This window comes from Tenebrio molitor, chromosome 5 (assembly GCF_963966145.1).
Source record: "Tenebrio molitor chromosome 5, icTenMoli1.1, whole genome shotgun sequence".
NCBI lineage: Eukaryota > Metazoa > Arthropoda > Insecta > Coleoptera > Tenebrionidae > Tenebrio > Tenebrio molitor.
The window spans coordinates 2,177,641-2,186,261 of NC_091050.1; positions in this window are offsets into that span (position 1 = coordinate 2,177,641).

The window sequence follows — 8,621 nt, forward strand, 5'->3', positions numbered from 1 at the left end:
CACAGTTTCCATCTTTCAAAAAAATTCATCACAGTCATGCCACATAATTCTCTCATTGACCGTTTGTCCTTCGACACTTTTGTTTTAACGTTTTTTTTATAGAAACTTTCATTGCTTTTAAACCGGAAGCATTACCACCGTAATGTTTTCGAGGTCGGCAAAGGGATATTGCTTTTTTAATCGTAGGTGGCTGTGAAAATTGCCATCTACAATGCATTGCGTTACTGTACTATACAATATCGGGTGTTCATTTAAATTTCTCCTCAAAGTTGGTGTTGAAGCGTCAATTGTGAATACACCACTCATCAGTCTGCAAAGTAAAAACACAAACAACGCAAAAATTGAGGTTAGATTTAAACAGCTGATCCGTGATCTGTAATCCGTGGTGTGTTCACACTCGACTCTTCAAGGCCAACTTTGAGGATAAATTTAAATGAACACCCAATACACAACTGCTGAATAGATTCTTTGTCTTACAAAAAACGACAAAAATTTCTACTCTGAAAGAAAAGAAACAAACATATTTTTTTTGTTACTTTGACACAACATGAAAATCGAAAACACAAATCATATATTCGAAACCAGTTCTGCAACCGCGGTTGCGTCTGCCTTCGTGGTTGGCTTTCGGTGTTCTTGATTGGTTCTTTGAAGACATCCAATGCTCGCGGTATTAACTTCCTCTGAATCAAGAAGTTCTAGAGGATCTCGTAACATTTGACAGACTCCACTTCGATGTTATTGCCCACTCGATCCCACTGCTGCAGGATTATTCTGAGTGTTACTACCCCACGTCATTTTCCTGGAAAGAAGACGAAGAAGTGGAATCGATTTGGGTTTTTGTGGTCGGGGTGCACAGGACAGTCTCACGGCGGATTAGAAGTCACGAAGTGTTTGTGTTTTTGAATGGAGGCAAGAAACGCGGAAGGAGCGCTCTCGGAACTGTGACGGGGTCTGAAGAAGTGTCGCGTAAATACAGAGTGGACACTTGTGATGCCTGCGGGTCTTTTTGGAAAGCTACTGTAAAGGGAAAGCTTTAAAAGTGAAATTATCACCATAAAACAGCAAAATTGAGAGGATTTATAAAGTATAGTCCCGTTTGATATGCAAAAATCAAAAATAATTTGGAGAAACTACATTCCCTCCATGGCTGTCTATGCAGTGGCAGAGACAAAATGAGAAAAATTCTGGCTAAACACTGTTCACGTTGTTTTGGCATAATGGGATGCCATGATTTATTTTTTTAACGTTGGGTACACTGTTTGATTTCCGTCACTAAAGTGCCGGACCTGTCAAAATGAACATAACATGTTGCTGAATTTCCCGCGATGTCTGACTATTCTTCTAGCAAACTAGTAAAACTATTTATAACCTCAAACTTAGAAAAATATAACCTAATTCAATAGACAGCTTTACTACCAAATTAAATGCAAAATTTCCATGGCCTGCCATTATGCCAAAACAACGTGAATGCATTTTAGGGACAAATTTGGAAAAATTTTAGTCAAATTTGATTTTTTTTTTTTAATTATCATGAAATATTATACCTAATCTGAACCCAAATGAATTGGTCGAACTTCTTCCGTCAGAACATCTGAAAAAATGTAACGCAATTTTTCGTTGGCAATTACGGAATTATTAACGGAATAATGTTTTTCCCTTAGATTCAGTAATTTGTGTAATTTTTAGTGATCACCAGATATTAGACCTTTCCGATCTTGCCATTAATTATCCATAAAATAAAATTTAATAACCTAGGCATGCTCAACTGCACGCACTAACCACTTCCACGGTCTTGCAAGACAATTTCTATCGAAAAACAATTTATTTTCTTACTACACGATGCTAATTGAGCGACAAATTTAATGAACTTACTTTCGTCGTCGTTCCATCGATTTTTACTGTTCGAGCGGTGCTTTTTCCACCCCCGGCTCGTGTTCCCTTAGCGCCGCACGTCCTGCAGTTCTTCCGATTATCCTTCGGCGTCCGCGTGACCTTATTGAAATCGTCGGGCGGACGTTTCGAATTGCTTTTGAATCGCGTCCGCGTTACGCACCCGATTGTAATGTGAAATTGCAAATTGCGTATTGAACCCTGCCGCCCCCCTAATTGCTCCGGCATCCACTTCGGGACCGTCCCGCTTTAATGACGTCCTAAAGAGGTGACGGTCGAGGGTCGTTCAGCTGCGGGGTCCTCGTTAGCATGCGATCGTCACAATGGAACCGTGGATGACAAAGGAGAAGACGTCGACGGTGTCGGATGAACTCGATGACTGACGTCGAGGACTCTCCACATTTGAATATGTTTGGACTGTTTGTGCAAACAGTCTCCGCAGGTACGGAGGGTCGAAACGGGGGTTTTCGCCGTTTTCTCACCGACAACGGTCGGAAGGGTTGGCCGTGGCGGATGGAAGCGCGTGCCGATTTCGGACACCAATGAATGCCTAATGCGGACTCGGTCCGATTCGAATCGACGACCGCTTCGATTTATTATTCAGTGGGGCGGCGACGGCGGCGGCGATACTTCTCGCATTTCTTGAATGCATAATTTATGGTGGCGTGCGTGGACTGGTGCGAGCCGAGGGTGGAGCTGTCAAAACTGAAATGGCACAATTTAAGGTGTCGTGATCCGACACATTTAATTGCGACGAAAAGAGTTTTTCTGTTGTTGTCTTAATAGGAACGATCACACGACACCGATAAAGGAGTCGTACTTACACCTGAAATGAGGACATCTATCCTGTCTCAATTGTTGTCATTTTTATTTCGACGAATGAAAACGAGAGTTGGGATGGTGACAACTTGACATAAACTCTCGTGGACTCACGACACCACTGAAATATATTTATTTGTCCTGATGGTTTCGATGTTTTTAATCCTCAATTGCTGCAATGAAATAGACCAAGTGACTTTAAAAGGTTGTGACGTTTTTTCTTAGGTTGGCAATGCACACGTTGGTCATTCTGGTGACAGTCTGACAGTTCCGTGTTTAACAGCACAACAGCAGACATAGGCGTATGCCCTCAGAAAGAGAGGCGCGGAAACGCGAATTAATTGAAAAAAGAAAAAACTTTTAACAAACATGTAGAAATAAGTGATTAGAGAAAATATTCGAAACGATGTCCATTTTATTAGAAACAGGACTGAACATTTCCATTGAAATTATTAAAAACATTTGTCAGGACTCCAGGTTCTACAGTTAGTTACAAAAAAACGGGAACTGTCAGAATAAAATTGAGACATTTTTACAATTCTGTCATGGTGTGAAACCCCATATTACGAAAGATAGGTTAGAATTTTGGTCAAAATTCAATCACCTTTTAAAAATTACTTGATAGGAATTGTCAAGTAGACAATCGATTGACAAATGGACAAAACCAAATTTACATTAGGAAAATTTTCATTTCCCGTTTTTTTTGCAACTAACTGTTAATTACTGTAAAATCACAAAAAAAGAACGATGTGGTTCATGCTTTATTGTCATTATGACCGATGTTTTGAATTAAATTTTGAAGGTTGTTTTTAATCTGTCAGAATTGTCAGAATGCCTCCAATTTTCTAACTTCAATACCTAAAGTTAAAATAATAACTCTTTTCCAAAACGGGCGTATTTCGGAAATGCTTAGTATTCCAAAAAGTACTATCTAGTTACATGATACAAAACTGGAAACAAATACAAAATAGCAGGTAAACTCCGTACGGTGATACGGGTGATCAAGAAGGACTGTTTAAGTTGGTAACACTGAATTGTATTTTAAATCGTATAACAGGAGTAACTTTCGGTTCTTGATGGCTTATCTTTACGATTTCGTCCGGACACTGGTTATAGATAACCGAATTAAAACATTTTCTTAATTGTACTGCCAACTTGAAGAGTCGTTCTTGATCACCCGGTAGATTGTACGTTTTTAAATTCTAGTTCCAAAACATAAAGCAGTGAAAAATACTAAACTCTCCATCTCAATTGTTTCACGTTATGTAGAAAACCGTTGTATCCCTGCAGATTAATTCCCGCCACACTACTTTCTGGGTCTTTCTTCTGTCAAAAAACGTACAATCTATCAGAGTACGGAGTATATAGTTGAATTTTTTTAATAAACAATTGTCAAAACGTTGTCTTGTTGGTATGAGCCAAACTGTGATTTTCATGATAATACGATTGGTCACATTGAGTGTCAACATTTTTTTGTGTAACTGAGCCTGCGCCCTAACGAGCGAGAGTTTATTTCAAATTCGAAAAGGTTTCTCCTGATTTCTCATTAAATTTGTTTTGAAAATGAATTCACGGAAGAAAGGTACGGGAAGTGAAGTGAACATAACCTTAACCATGATTTGGTGTCAAATTGTTATACAGCTGGTCCATATGTCCAAATTTTAGGGTGGTACAGTATGGTTTTTTACTTCATTTTGACACTGACAATTGTTTATTAAAAAAATTTCACTATAGGTAGATACCTATGTCAAATCTTAAAAGTGAGCATCTATTACTGAAGACCATTTCACAACTTTTGCCAGTGAAATGAGACTGATGTACGAAATTCCGTGTCCGCAATTGTACATTTGCTGTGACGTCCTCGATAAAATAATATAGATAAAACACAATAAAACCCTTAATAAAATTTTTCATTTTTTCGTTTCAACAAAACATGATTTTCATTTGCAATTTATTTGACAATGCCAAATTTAAACTAATGAATAATTTGAAACATTGTGAATACCAACCCTGTAATATGAAAATAACTAATGAATTAACAACCTAACAATTATAATTTTGTTTTTACAATCCAGATGTTGTTTACAGTAAGAGATAAGATCGGATTTTTATTTGATAGTTACAATGCATTAAAAAATGTTTTAACAAAATCTCATGTCCTAGTTTAGTAATAAATCAATAAACATGAAGCTTTTAACAGGCGGTTAAAGAAGATAAACTCAAGATAAAAATCATGTAAATGCTTGTAAATTAATGGAGAATGATGTTCCATTCTCTTTAGCATAAATATCGATTTAAAATTTTTATGAATCGTCGAAATCGTTGCGGCCAAATTCTGTGGTCGGCAAAGTGGAAGTTTGGCAACATCGCGTTCAGGTACCATAAGTGGGAAAAGATTTTCTTTTCTCGGCTTTATTATTTTTTACACTTCCCTATCTTTACATGCTAGAGTGGCATACTTATAAGAAAAAGTAGTCTCGATCCTGGTTCCTAGGGGAGTGTTTGAGTTGGTAGTCTGGTTTTCACAAAATTTAATGCAAGTAAATCTAAATATAGTCCATTCAAAAATCAAAAAACCACCAACGTCCCATTTTCCTTGATAATTACTATCGGAAACGCTGTCTAGTGTAAAATTTGATTAGAATTGTAATTTTGAGGTTAAGTGTTTATTAAGTCTCTTGTTTTTCTGGCCATGTTTAAGTAAAAATAATAAGAATTAACAAATAAATGAAACGTGCAGAGCAGTATTCAGCAATTGAATTTTATTCTGAATCAAATAAATGTCATAATTTATAGTTAATTATGTAGTTACAACATAGTAAGTATGAAAAAATAACTACCTAGGGTTTTTTAAATTTTACCAACCTAAAGCAACAGGTGGTGTTTTCTTGATTTTTGAATGGATTTTAGTTTAACATAATGTTTATACATATGTATTTTATTTTCACTCTAGAAACATTTTGTTAATATTTTATTTATATAAACGCAGATACCTAACAACAAATTTGACAATAAAAGTGTAGCCAATTATTAATCGAAAAACGCCCCTAGGAGCCAACTCTATTTAATACATGAAGTCTGTTTTTTAATCAAAGAACCACGACCTGATGATTTAGGTTTGCAAATATAAAATTTTACTAAATTGAGGGAATTTAATGATATCTATTGGCTATTTCTGCCAACGCCTGTCATTTTTAATGTCCTTGAAAGTATGCAAACTCGCAGCTAAAATTTGAACGTGTTATTAAAAATGTCTCGCAAAGTAAGACATTTATAAAACTCTCAAATCAGTTGTTATTTTCTTTTTAATCTCATTTGACGTTTTTGATGTTTGACAGATTTTGATAGCGTGTAACCTCAAAGTATGTACCTAATAATTACGATTATAATTTACAATTATTACTTTTATAAAGGGATAACGAAAACGTTAGAAAAATAGGAATTAGATGTATGTATTAAAATAATAGATATCATTCTCTAGCTAAATTAGAATTAACGAGTGTCAAGGGGGATTTTGTCGAATTTTTTGCCAATTCATTTAGTCTAATGTTTCTCTTTAATATGCATTTTGTTCTGAAGAAATAAGTGAAAATCCGTTTCTGAGCTGCTCTTAAAGAAAATAATCGTTTTATTTTTGCCGTCAATACAGAAACAAATCTGTTTTCCATTAATCTCAGTTGGGTGTGGTAGGTACAGTAAAAAGAAGGAATTGTTCGTAAAAGAAACTTCTATTTATTAAAATTGTTTCAAATCTTTTTTACAATTTTTTAAAAATTCGAGTAATTTATAGCAACCTTTAATAACAGAAAAGTTGTTCCATTGGTCGCAAACTATTTCAGTTGAGATCCAACAAAAAGAACCAATCAGAAAAACGTCGTCCAAATTCGGCACCATCAAATCTAACGGAAGACTAAAGTCGAAAGCAGCAACAGAAAAAGGCGACAAAGTAGCCCACCTGGAGCCATCCAGTTATGACAGTAATTACCAAAGCAAACACTTCTTGCCTCCTTGCGAAATGCACATCAAAATTCCAACTTTTTCCCTTGCCGACAGCCTCATAATTGAATAAAACTCAACTTGTCCAAAGAAACTTATTAAACAAGAGACGTTTTTACACGTTTCACAATTACGTGGCTCGGTCGAGTCGATCATTAACCAATAAAGTTTTTTCCTCTCGTACCTACCGACCGCTTTCCAACTTTGAGTCGAACACACTGTACAACATCAGTGACAGAATTAACGGAAAGATGATTCGAGATTTGAGAGCACGAGCATGTCTATTGTATTGTTTTGCTTAAACGAAACGGTTTAAGTCGATCGTTGTCACTTCCGAGAAACCTGCACAATGCGATTCGAAGTGGAAAAAATGAAAAATTTTATGAGAATCGCTACTGGGTCCATTGTGAACCTGTCAAACCGGAAAATGGCTCACTTTGTGACCGTTTCCCGTTCGATTCTCGCTACGTCTCATCCTGGAAAAAATGCAACGCGTATCTAAAGAAGTACTTTTTTATTAACTAGTGGGAAGTGTACGCACATGGACGCAGCGAGAGCTGTAAGTCCACTCATTTGCGAGCGTCAAACTGTGGCACGTCAGTTGAAAGAAAAATGGCTTGAAATTTCGTGTGTTAGAATGAATTGGGAAGCAAATCCGTTTTCCTCATGTCCGTCTGTTGCCCCAACCCCATAATTAGCCCTAACACGTGAACATAAAGTACACGTTAGTTGCCGTCAAAGTTCGACGTAGCGTGAAAACAAGGGGGTGGTCTCGAATTTTTACGGTCCTTAACGAGCCATACTTTGCAACAAGTTCCGAATTCGAAAAAATTGGACACTTCCTACTGGGAGAGCGTCAGCTGGACGTCGAAACATTCAAATGAGCGGAAATCGATCATTACCTAACGAATAGTTCACCTCTTACACGCGATTAAAACAAAACATAATTAATTCCCGCACGAAACCACCCCGGAAAATTCCCACAAGGCCGGAGAAATTCGTCTTTTGTTGGAGGCTTTCTCCGGGGCTTTCAAGGGTTGCTGCTTTCACGCGCTCTCTCCTGATCACGGTCATCACGTCGAATTGTGCGTTTCGCAGGTGCGCCTCTGATCACACGAATTTTGGTGAAATTTATTCTATCATCGGACGTAAAAACTGTGCGGTCTGTCGATGCGGAACGCCGTCGAAATTCATTCATAACTGAATACTTTTGCGTTAAGATTTTTTCTCGATTTCGTCTTGTCATCGTGACAATTTAACAGTTTTTGATTGCCAACGGCTCGCAGATCGCACAAAATCGTGACAAATGTGAAATATGGAAGGAATGAAGTTCATGTCTTCTGCAACGGAAGCACCGGCTGGTTGTGGATATCTGCGGAGCAACACGTCAGAAGACAGCTGATGAACATGCACCGAGTTGATTACTACTGAGTCATGATCATGATTTAGATTTGCAGAATTATTTAAATTGTGACTCAGTTTTGATAAATATGAAAGAGTTGCTGAGAAAGGAGTGAGATACTTCTCACTAATTGGAGCAATGAAAAATGGATTAGGAAAAATGACGTCAGTCTGTTTATGAAAATGTGTTTTTTCTTTTTTACTATGATTGTAGATAAAATTTGCTCCATCATTTTTAAAAACACAAGTAACAAGACAACAAGAGAGAATTATGAACAATAATGATCTCTATGTTATGCAACCAAATATACACCACCACAACATAAGATTCGAGAATCGATGCAGAATTGCAGACATGATTAATTTATAATAACAAAAATTGTTTTTAAAATTTATTTCATATATCGTTGGAATTTACTTCATTGCAAATTATGTATGCATATTACTAGTAAAGCCCCTTCAGCACACAATACTTTTTTAAGGATTCTGCCCTGTTTTTAAAGGTATACAAGGTG